Below are 11,222 nucleotides of genomic sequence, written 5' to 3'. Positions count from 1 at the left end.
TTTTGTTTAGTCGAGATAAAGAGCTCTTCTGCCAACTATTTCAGCCGTCCAAATTAAGTCCTATTTTAAAACTCACAAAGATCTGCCCACATTTTAGACATGGCAAATTTTTCCTCATCTGCTTAAGCAAATGTTTCCTCAATGTGGACAGGGTCTAATTTTTTTAAAAAAGCTTGAAAATTTAAATATTCTAAACACATGCAGAAAATATGGAAAACTGTGAATTTTTGGCCCACTGCAGACAAGTAATTATTGGGTTTGCTGAGTGATTACCTACCACCTGTCTTTTGTAAACTATTAATAGACATATTTAGGACCATATATGAATGACCTACATAACTCGTTGCCGTGCTCAATGTTTGTTGTCTGCTCTTTGCTTTGCTACTATGTTTACTTTATATTACTCTTCTTGAATTCTTCTTGCTGTTTGCTCTTTCACTTAGCAACTATGAAAGTCTTCATTGAGCATCACCATTTGATGGCTAAATTTATTACACTGATTTACTAATCGCCATTCAGGTGGGTTGAAATCTTTATCTCCCGTTAAAATTGAGACTTCTCTGTGCCCTGTTTTATGTCTCTACTAGTGCATAAAGTCCTATTTATTTCACCCTGATGTTTTTCACATGCTAAAGTATATCTGATAAAAATGCATGTCCCTGGGTGTGTGTTCAGAAATGTTTGTCTATATGATCATGACCCTCCCTCGACCCCTCGGCTCCCTCCAGATATCGCCACATCACCCTCCTACCATTCCTCTCCAAACTTCTTGAGTGAATTGTCTACTCCCACTATCTCAAATTCCTCTCCTCCAATTCTTTCCTTGACCCCTCCAATCTGGCTTCCATCCCCTTCACTCCACTGAAACAGAGCTCTCAAAGGTCACCCATGATCTCTTTCTTCCCAAATCCAATGGCCTCTACTCCATCCTAATCCTCTTCGACCTCTCAGCAGCCTTCAACACCGTGTACCACCCCCTCTCCTGGAAACATTAGAGAAGCAGCGTGGCTCAGTGGAAACAGCCCAGGCTCAGGAAGCAGAAGGTCATGGGTTCCAATCCCGGCTCCGCCACTTGTCAGCTGTGTGACTTTGGGCAAGTCACTTCACTTCTCTGGGCCTCGGTTACTCATCTATAAAATGGGGATCAAGACTGTGAACCCCACGTGGGACAACCTCATTACCTTGTATCTACTTAGATACAATGTATCTACTTAGATACTTAGATACTATGTGGTGCTTAGAACAGTGCTTGGCACATAGTAAGTGCTTAACAAATAACATTATTGAGAAACAGGGTGGTTCAGTGGAAAGAGCACGGGCTTGGGAGTCAGAGGTCATGGGTTCTAATCCTGGCTCCGCCACTTGTCTGCTGTGTGACTTTGGGCAAGTCACTTCACTTCTCTGAGACTCAGTTACCTCATCTGTAAAATGGAGATTGAGACCGTGAGCCCTCCGTGGGACAACCTGATTGCCCTATATCTAACCCAGTGCTTAGAACAGTGTTTGGCATATAGTAAGCACTTAACAAATACCATAATTCTATAATTATGACCTCCCTTGACCCCTTGGCTTGCTCCAGATATCGCCACATCACCCTCCTAGCATTCCTCTCCAAGCACCTTGAGTGAGTTGTCTACTCTTACTATCTTAAATTCCTCTCCTCCAATTCTTTCCTTGACCCCTCCAATCTGTCTTCCGTCCCCTTCACTCCACTGAAACGGCCCTCTCAAAGGTCACCCATGATCTCCTTATTCCCAAATCCAATGGCCTCTACTCCATCTTAATCCTCCTCGACCTCTCAGCTGCCTTCAACAGTGTGTACCACCCCCTCTCCTGAAAATATTAGAGAAGCAGTGTGGCTTAGTGGAAAGAGCACGGGCTTGGGAGTCAGAGATCGTGGGTTCTAATCCCGCTTCTGCCATATGCCAGCTTTGTGACTTTGGGCAAGTCACTTAACTTCTGTGTGCCTCAGTTACCTCATCTGTAAGACTGTGAGCCCCACGTGGCACAACCTGATTACCTTGTATCTACCCCAGCGCTTAGAACAGTGTTTGGCAAATAGTAAGTGCTTAACAAAAACCATTATTATTATTATTATTATTCTTGTTAATAAACATTCTCCAACCTTGGCTTCACTGACCCTACCCTCTCCTGGTTCTCCTTTTATCTCTCTGGATGTTCATCTTCAGTCTCTTTTGTGGGCTCCAACTCGGCCGCCCACCCCCTAACTGTGAGGGCCCCTCGAGGTTCAGTTCTGGGTCCCCTTCTATTCTCCATCTACACCCACTCCCTTAGAGAACTCATTCACTCCATGGCTTCAACTACCACCTCTATGTGGATGATACCCGAATCTACATCTCCAGCCCTGATCTCTCTCCCTCTCTCCAGTCTCACATTTTCTCTTGAAATTCAAAACATCTCTACTTGGATGTCCTCCCATCACCTAAAGCTTAATATATCCAAAACAGAACTCCTTATCTTCCCACCTAAACCCTGTCCTCCCCTTGACTTTCCCATCACTGTAGATGGCACCACCATCCTTCTTGTCTCACAATCCCGTATCCTTGGCATTATCCTTGACTCCTCTCTCTCATTCAACCCACATCACTAATCCATCACTAAATCTAGTCAGTCCCACCTCACAACAACACTAAAATCTGCCCTTTCCTTTATATACAAACTCTACCATGTTAATACAATCACTCATCCTATCCTGCCTGGATTACTGCATCAGCCTCCTTGCTGACCTCCCAGCCTTTTGTCTCTCCCCACTACAGTCCATACTTCACTCTGCTGCTCTATTCATTTTTCTACAAAAACGTTCAGAACATGTTTCCCCACTGCTCAAGAAACTCCAGTGGTTGCCCATTCATCTCCACGTCAAACAAAAACTCCTCACCATTGGCTTTAAAGCACTCAATCACCTTGCCTGTTCCTACCTCACCTCACTACTGTTCTCCTACAACCCAGTCCATACCCCTCGCTCTCTTCTAACCTTCTCATTGTGCCTTATTCTCATTCACCTCACTGCCAACCCCTCACCCTTGTCATGCTTCTGGCCTGGAATGCCCTCCCTCCTCAAATCCAACAGACAACTATTCTCCCTTCCTTCAAAGCCTTATTGAAGGCACATCTCCTCCAAGAGGCCTTCCCAGACTAAGCCCCCCTTTCCTTTTTTCCCACTCCCTTCTGTGTCACCCTGACTTCTTCCCTTTGTTCTTCCCCACTCCCAGTCCACAGCACTTCTGTACATATCTGTACTTTATTCATTTATATTAATGTCTGTCTCCCCTCCTCTAGACCGTAGGCTCATTTTGGGCTGGGAATGTTTCTGTTTACTGTTGCACTGAACTCTCCCCAGCACTTAGTACAGTACTCTGCACAAAGAAAACCCTCAATAAATACAACTGAATGAATGAATTAATACCATTACTACTACTAGGCTGTGAGACAGACACTGGGTATGGTCTGATTATCCTATACCTGCCATGATGCTTGGCATATGTTAAGCACTTAACTATTTATTATTTATTATCTCCTTTGGAGGTTGAGATGAGAAGGATGGGGAGGGATGTTCAGAAGAGTGGATGGGCCAAACCTGAGCAAAGATAGTCAGAGCAGTCTCAGCTTCTGTTCCATTTGGGGCTCACAGTCTAAGTAGGAGAGGTTAGGATGTACCAATTTGCACCAAGGAGATGATAACATTTGCAATCCTGGCAAAAATTTATATGTAAGGTTTCCTAGGAGCATTAACACAAGCTCTAAAAGCTCCTCTAATTGTTCATCACTGTACTGCTTTAGTAGTCTAGCAGGAACCTCTGATGCGCATTTTAGTAATTAACTTGGCTTTCAGCTACTTGGATCACATAAAGTTAACTAATCATGTGATTGCTTTTTGTAAGTAAAGCATTCAATATGGGTGCTTTCTATGCAAGAACATGCTTTTTATTAAGATGTAATTTATTATTTCAAGTAAAGCATTGAATTTGCTCCTCTTTTATGTCAGTTCTGACATGAGCGCTGCCAGACTAAATAGCCAGAAAAGTAGTGATATGTGAAGGAGAAATGAAATTGATCAAATAATTTAATTCAAGAATCATTTCAAAGAATGAATGGAAACTTTTAATGGGAATATTCATTTTTAACACCATTTAGTCCAATTAGTTTGTGGCTTTATACCTCTAACTCTGTTACCAAATTTAAAAGGTCTTATATGTATTTAATTCCTAAACCAGGGATTCTGCCATACTGAGAGCTCACCTCCTCCAGGAGGCCTTCCCAGACTGAGCCCCCTTTTTCCTCTCTTCCCCTCTCCCCGTCGCCCCCACAACCTACCTCCTTCCCCTCTGCCCAGCACTTGTATATATTTGTACGTATTTATTACTCTATTTATTTTACTTGTACATATTTACTACTCTACTTATTTTATTAATGATGTGCAAATAGTTATAATTCTATTTATTCTGATAGTTTCGACACCTGTCTACGTGTTTTGTTTTGTTGTCTGTCGCCCCTTCTAAACTGTAAGCCCGTTGTTGGGTAGGGACCATCTCTATATGTTGCCAACTTGTACTTCCCAAACACTTAGTACAGTGCTCTGCACATAGTAAGCGCTCAATAAATACAATTGAATGAATGAAAGGTGGGAACATCAGTGAAATGCTTACTGGCTATTTATGTGTTTTCCCCAAATTTCAGGGCCCTCATCCTTGCATCTTTCCCTAATAAATATTGGGAGTTGTCAATCTGACTCTAAGATTTTTGGAATGGATCCCAAAACATTTTAATACATACATTCCATTGTTGATCAAAATCATAAAATCCTTTTTTGGGCAGCAAAGTGAAGAGAAAAGTGATTTACAAATTAATCACTTCAAACAAGAAATATATGATACTTTAAATTTTCATTGCAATCTTCCAGTGCAAAAAATGTTGCTACTGTTACAAATAAGAATCCCCAAACCTGTATCATTCATTCATTCATTCAATCATATTTATTGAGCACTTACTGTGTGCAGAGCACTGTACTAAGTGCTTGGGAAGTACAAGTTGGCAAAATATAGAGACGGTCCCTACCCAAGAACAGGCTCAGAGTCTAGGAGGGGGAGACAGACAACAAAACAAAACATGTGGACAGGTGTCAAGTCATTAGAAGAAACAGAAATAAAGCTAGATGCACATCATTAACAAAATAAATAGAATAGTAAATATGTACAAGTAAAATAAATACAGTAATAAATCTGTACAAACGTATATACAGGTGCTGTGGGGAGGGGAAGGAAGTAGCGGGGTGGGATGGGGAGGAGGAGAGGAAAAAGGGGGGTCAGACTGAGAAGGCCTCTTGGAGGAGGTGAGCTCTCAATAGGGCTTTGAAGGGAGGAAGAGAGCTAGCTTGGCAGATGTGTGGAGGGAGGGCATTCCAGGCCAAGGGGAGGACGTGTGCGGGGGGTCGACGGCAGGACAGGCGAGAACGAGGTACATTGAGGAGGTTAGCAGCAGAGGAGCAGATGGTACGGGCTGGGCTGTAGAAGGAGAGAAGGAAGGTGAGGTAGGAGGGGGCGAGGTATGGAGAGCCCTGAAGCCGAGGGTGAGGAGTTTTTGCTTGATGCGTAGATTGACTGGTAGCCACTGGGGATTTTTGAGGAGGGGAGTAACATGCCTTCTTTTAAGACTGTGCCTTTGCAATTACTTAGTAGCATAATGAAATAACTCTGTATGAATATCTCTTCCCTTTCTCCTACTCTGTTGCCCCCAACTAATTCACCAATGCCCTTGTTCTTGACAGAAAATTTTATTTCTTAATATCACCAATGCTCCTTCTCTTTTTGACCTCCTTATGCACACACTGCTTGGAACAGTTTCACAGGATGGAGAAAAATATGAAAATTAAACTCCTTTCACAGAGTTATATCCTCTGCATTGGTCTCTCGATGCATTCACTGAAGTTGGAATAGAGTCAAGTTAAAATATTCTGGCTCTTCTGAGGAAAAATTTTAGATCAGCGATCAGACTTTTGAAAAGCTTCACTGCAGCTATATAAACATTCATCATGAGTAGGACCTCATTATGTAACTCAGTAGAACTCCAGGGACATAGCCAGGAGGGAATGTGACAGGAAAAATCTTCCTTAGGAGACAGAGAGATGGTGGTCTAGGTGGTCTCCTGAGGCCAGAATTGGGGTACTGAGATGGATGAGCCTTTTCTCTCTGGGAAAAATAATGATCTCAAAGAATTCCATAGGACAAATAAAAGGCTTTGAACTTAGACTGTGAGCCACAAGTGGGAGAGGGAGATAAACTTACATATACCCCAGGACTTCATACAGTGCTTGACACATAGTAAGCACTTAACAAACACCATAATAATAACTATAACTGTGTGGAAGTAGGGCTCCAGGATAGGAGAGGTCACTACAAGTTGAAAAGGGGATTTGACTTGTCTTAGGAAGGACTGGGGGCATTGACCTTGTGTAGTGTCTATGCAGGGGGTCTTGGGTGTGGAGGGGATGCCCAAAATAAGGGGCTCCTTTTCCCTCTTCAGTTAATCAATCCATGATATCTACTGTGTACAGATCATGTATGTACTAAACACTTGGAAGTATACAATGCAATGTCCTGTCCTTCCCTTCACTGACTATAATATGGTAGTCAGAGAAGGGGAGAAAAAAAGGAGGAAAAAGGAGGAAGGGAGAGAGAGAGGAAAGTGTGTGTGTGTGTATGTCTGTGTGATTGTGTACATAAGCCCAAAACCACTCCTCAAACTCCAGGTCTAGGCTAGACAGCCCTATGCTCTCAATGCCAAAACTGATCAGAGGAAGTCATGCCCAGAAGGGGAGGGATTTAAGGCTAATTTGAACAGGGGAGAGTGAGGAGAGGGAAGGTTTTTGTCTGTTTGCCCTCCCTCCCACCACATAACCTCTGCTCTCTCTCTTCTGCCACTCCCCACAGCCCCCACATCAATCAATCAATCAATCGTATTTATTGAGCACTTACTGTGTGCTGAGCACTGTACTAAGCACTTAGGAAGTACAAGTTGGCAACACATAGAGACAGTCCCTACCCAACAGTGGGCTCACAGTCTAAAAGAATCTGTTCACCACCCGTTCACATCTGTTCACCACCTGTTTGTTGGTCCAATAAAATTATTTGTAAAAATTTTCACCTCCTCCTCCCATATTAAGCTTGCTCTTGAGAAATATACACCATAATGGTTTGCATCAATTTGTCATTTGGAAAACCAGTGACACTGAGGGAAACTTGCTGAACTAACCTCTCATTTTCCCACCCTGTACATCTTCCCTTCTACTAAGTCTATGCAGTTGGATCTGTACCCCTTGAGCACTTGCATATTCACCACACTCCCCAACCCCTCAGTACTCATGTACATATCCTTATACTCTGTTGCGTCCCTTATCTGTAATTTATTTTAATGAGTCTCTCCCACCAAGTCAATCAATCAATCAATCGTATTTATTGAGCGCTTACTGTGTGCAGAGCACTGTACTAAGCACTTGGGAAGTACAAGTTGGCAACATATAGAGACAGTCCCTACCCAACAGTGGACTCACTGTAAACTCCTTGTGAACAAGGATCATGTCTACCAACTCTATTGTATTATACTTTCCCAAGCACTTAGTACAGTGATCAGCTCCAGTAAGCACTCAATAAATATCATTGATTGATAGATTAGGTGATTGGCAGGGAACATATCTGCTAATTCTGTTGTACTCTCCCAAGCGCTAGTACAGTGGTCTCTACATAGTAAGTGCTCAATAAATATGATTGACGCATTAATAAAATATAATTAATTTTAGCTTAGATGAGACTTGTCATGGTGAAATAAGAGAGCTAGAAGAAAAATAATGGGTCACAAGGCTTCCCATTACAGAATGCCATCAAAAACATGCCCAATCAGAGGAACTCTATCAACTCAATCAATTAAGCAATGGTACTTATTGAGTGCTTCCTATGTGCAGAGCGCTGTACTAAACACTTGGGAGAGTACAATACAACGGAGTTTGTAGACAAAGTCCCTGCCTACAAGGAGCTCACAATCTAGATGGGGAGACAGACATTGATATAAATAAATAAATTATGGATCTGTACATAAGTGCTGTGGGGCTGAGGGTAGAGTGAACGAAGGGTACAAATCCGTGTGCAAGGGCAGCACTCTTTCATAGCTGACAATCAATGACTCTCCCTGCCTTTAAAACTTTATTGAAAGGCAATTCTCTTCCAAGAGGTCTTCTCTGACCAGGCTCTCATTTCCTCTTCTCCTACTCCCATCTGTGTTGCTCCTGCACTTGGATTAGCTCCCTTTATTCACCCTTTCCTCAGCCCCACTGCACTTACACACATAACCCTAATTTATTTATTTATATTAATGTCTGTTTCCCCATCTAGGCTGTAAGCTCGTTGTGGGCAGGGAATGAGTCTGCCATCTCTATAATAATGTACAGTACACTGATTTTCTACACAGTGCCAGAAAAATATCTTCCCTATCATGGATTTCATTAGCAAATTCAAGATCACAAAAATTCAGAAGGGCTGTTTTCAAGTCACAATTAATGATTTAGAATGTTTTGAATTACCCAGCAAAAAGCTACTCTGGTCATTGCAAATTATTATTAAAGAGCTAGCTTAATAATTTGCCTTTTTATAAAAAAATTCAGTTCTGCATTCACATTAACACTGGGATCATAGATTATTCTGATTGTTCTTAATTGCTAAGAAAAAAAAGGGCCTTTTGAGAAAGAGGCAGCATAGCAAACAGCTTTTTAGTGCTCCAAGACTAAGCTGTTTGATCCATTGAGCTGAAATGCCGCTGCTACAGGCCCAGCCATGGGAAATTCACCCAACCACCTACCATGGCCACATCATCAGGCAACTCTCAACCTTTGCCATTGTCATTTGGAAGGCACGGGCCTGGATTCCGGCTCAACCACATGTCTGCTGTGTGACTTTGGGCAAGTCACTTCTCTTCTCTGTGCCTCAGTTACCTCAACTGTAAAATGGGGATTGAGACTGGGATCCCCAAGCAAGACAGGCTGTAACCAATCAAATTTGCTTGTATCCACCCTAATACTTAGTATTTGACACATAGTAAGCATGTAACAAATTCTATCATTATTATTATTATTATCCCAGTAACCTACTCTAAAGGGTTGCCTGGGGACAGAAACTTCCCATATATTCAGAGCATTCTTATAACTCATGAGTGCTTTAGTCAGTATATATATTCATTCAATCGGATAGGGACCGTCTCTATATGTTGCCAACTTGGACTTCCCAAGCACTTAGTGCGGTGCTCTGCACACAGTAAGTGCTCAATAAATAATATTGAATGAATGAATGAATGTATATATGTTTGTACGTATTTATTACTCTATTTTACTGGTACATATTAATTCTACTTCTTTTATTTTGTTAATATTTTTTTTGTTGTCTGTCTCCCCCTTCTAGACTGTGAGCCCACTGTTGGGTAGGGACTGTCTCTATATGCTGCCAACTTGGACTTCCCAAGCGCTTAGTACAGTGCTCTGCACACAGTAAGCGCTCAATAAATACGATTGAATGAGTGAATCAATCATATTTATTAAATAATTATCGTATGCAGTGCAGTGAACTAAGCACTTGGGAGAGTACACTCTAATAGTTGGTAGGCAAGTTCTCCACCCACAGTGAGCTTGTTTTGTCTTGTCTTATGCTGCTGAGTCATCTCTAACCCATAGCGAAGCCCAGAATGCCCCACCTCCATCTGCAATCGTTCTGGTAGTGGATCCATAGAGTTTTCTTGGTAAAAATATGGAATTGGTTTACTATTGCCTTCTTCCATGTGGCAAACTTCAATCTCCTCCCTCGACTCTCTCCCACGCTGCTGCTACCCAGCACAGATGAATTTTGATGTATAGCAGATTGCCTTCCACTTGCTAGCCACTGTCCAAGCTAGGAATGGAATGAGTATGCTTCCGCTTGACTCTCCCTCCCATAGCCGAGACTGGTAGAGTACTGGAAACTCACCAGGTGTGATCCTGAGAGGGGACAACAAGCTTACTTTAACTGAAAGATGAATTGCTACTGTAGTCAACTCTGGAGGCTCCGAGCATTTCATTCATTCATTCATTCAATCGTATTTATTGAGCGCTTATTGTGTGCAGAGCACTGTACTAAGCGCTTGAGAAGTAAAAGTTGGCAACGTATAGAGACGGTCCCTACCCAACAGCGGGCTCACAGTCTAGAAGGGGGAGACAGACAACAAAACAAAACATATTAACAAAATAAAATAAATAGAATAAATATGTACAAATAAAATAAATAGACAAATTCTCACCACCTGTAAACCACTTCCCTCTGACCCTTTCCATTCCATAGTTCCTACATTGCCTCCCCATGCCTGCTGAACCCATGTTATCTTCTCCCACACCCACAGGGACCCTGAGACCACTTCTTCCTATGCATGGAACCTATCACTCTCCTCAAATCTTCAATGAGTCCTCACTCCTTCCTGCATAAAACAAACTCCTGACCATTGATCAATCGATTAATTAATTAATTAATTAATTGTGACATTTGTTAAGGATTTACTTTATGCCAAGCACTGGGGTATATATAGCTTTAATTCTATTTGTTCTGATGATTTTGACACCTGTCTACATGTTTTGTTTTGTTGTCTGCCTCCCCCTTCTAGACTGTGAGCCCGCTGTTGGGTAGGTACCATCTCTATATGTTGCCAACTTGTACTTCCCAAGCGCTTAGTACAGTGCTCTGCATACAGTAAGTACTCAATAAATACGATTGAATGAATGAATGAATGAATGAATGAATAAGGTAGTTACAAGGTAATCTGGTCAGACACACAGTCCCTAGCCCACATAGGGCTCAAAGTATAAGGGAACAAGAGAATGGGTATTCAATTCCCATTTTACAGATAGGGAAACTGCACTACAGAGAAGTTAAATGACTTGCCCAAGGTCACACAGAAGGCAAATGGTGGAGCCAGGATTTGATTCTGACTCCCAGTCATGTGCTTTTTCCCCTAAGCCAGGCTGCTTCCCCTGAGTTTCAAAACTCTGTATTATCTGACTCCCTCACACTTAATTGGCCTTTTCTATCACTACATTCTGGCTCATGGGCTCTGCTCCTTCCTAGAAAATATCCTAAGTTTTCCTAACACCCAATTCTTTGACTGCCAACCAACTGCCCATGCCTTTCCACCTTCCCTTT

At 42.2% G+C, this 11,222-nt stretch overlaps 1 non-coding gene across 1 annotated transcript; it reads right to left on the bottom strand.

Moving 5' to 3' along the window:
* Positions 1-9,902: 9,902 nt before the first annotated feature.
* LOC119924961 lies at positions 9,903-10,040 on the bottom strand. Its single transcript, XR_005449636.1, has one exon. It is a non-coding gene; the product is annotated as a small nucleolar RNA SNORA7 (small nucleolar RNA).
* Between the last annotated feature and the right edge of the window lie 1,182 nt (positions 10,041-11,222).

This window comes from Tachyglossus aculeatus, chromosome 2 (assembly GCF_015852505.1).
Source record: "Tachyglossus aculeatus isolate mTacAcu1 chromosome 2, mTacAcu1.pri, whole genome shotgun sequence".
Taxonomy (NCBI): Eukaryota; Metazoa; Chordata; class Mammalia; order Monotremata; family Tachyglossidae; genus Tachyglossus; species Tachyglossus aculeatus.
The sequence above is the reverse complement of the archived record's forward strand: the minus strand, read 5'-3'. Positions and strand labels throughout refer to the sequence as shown.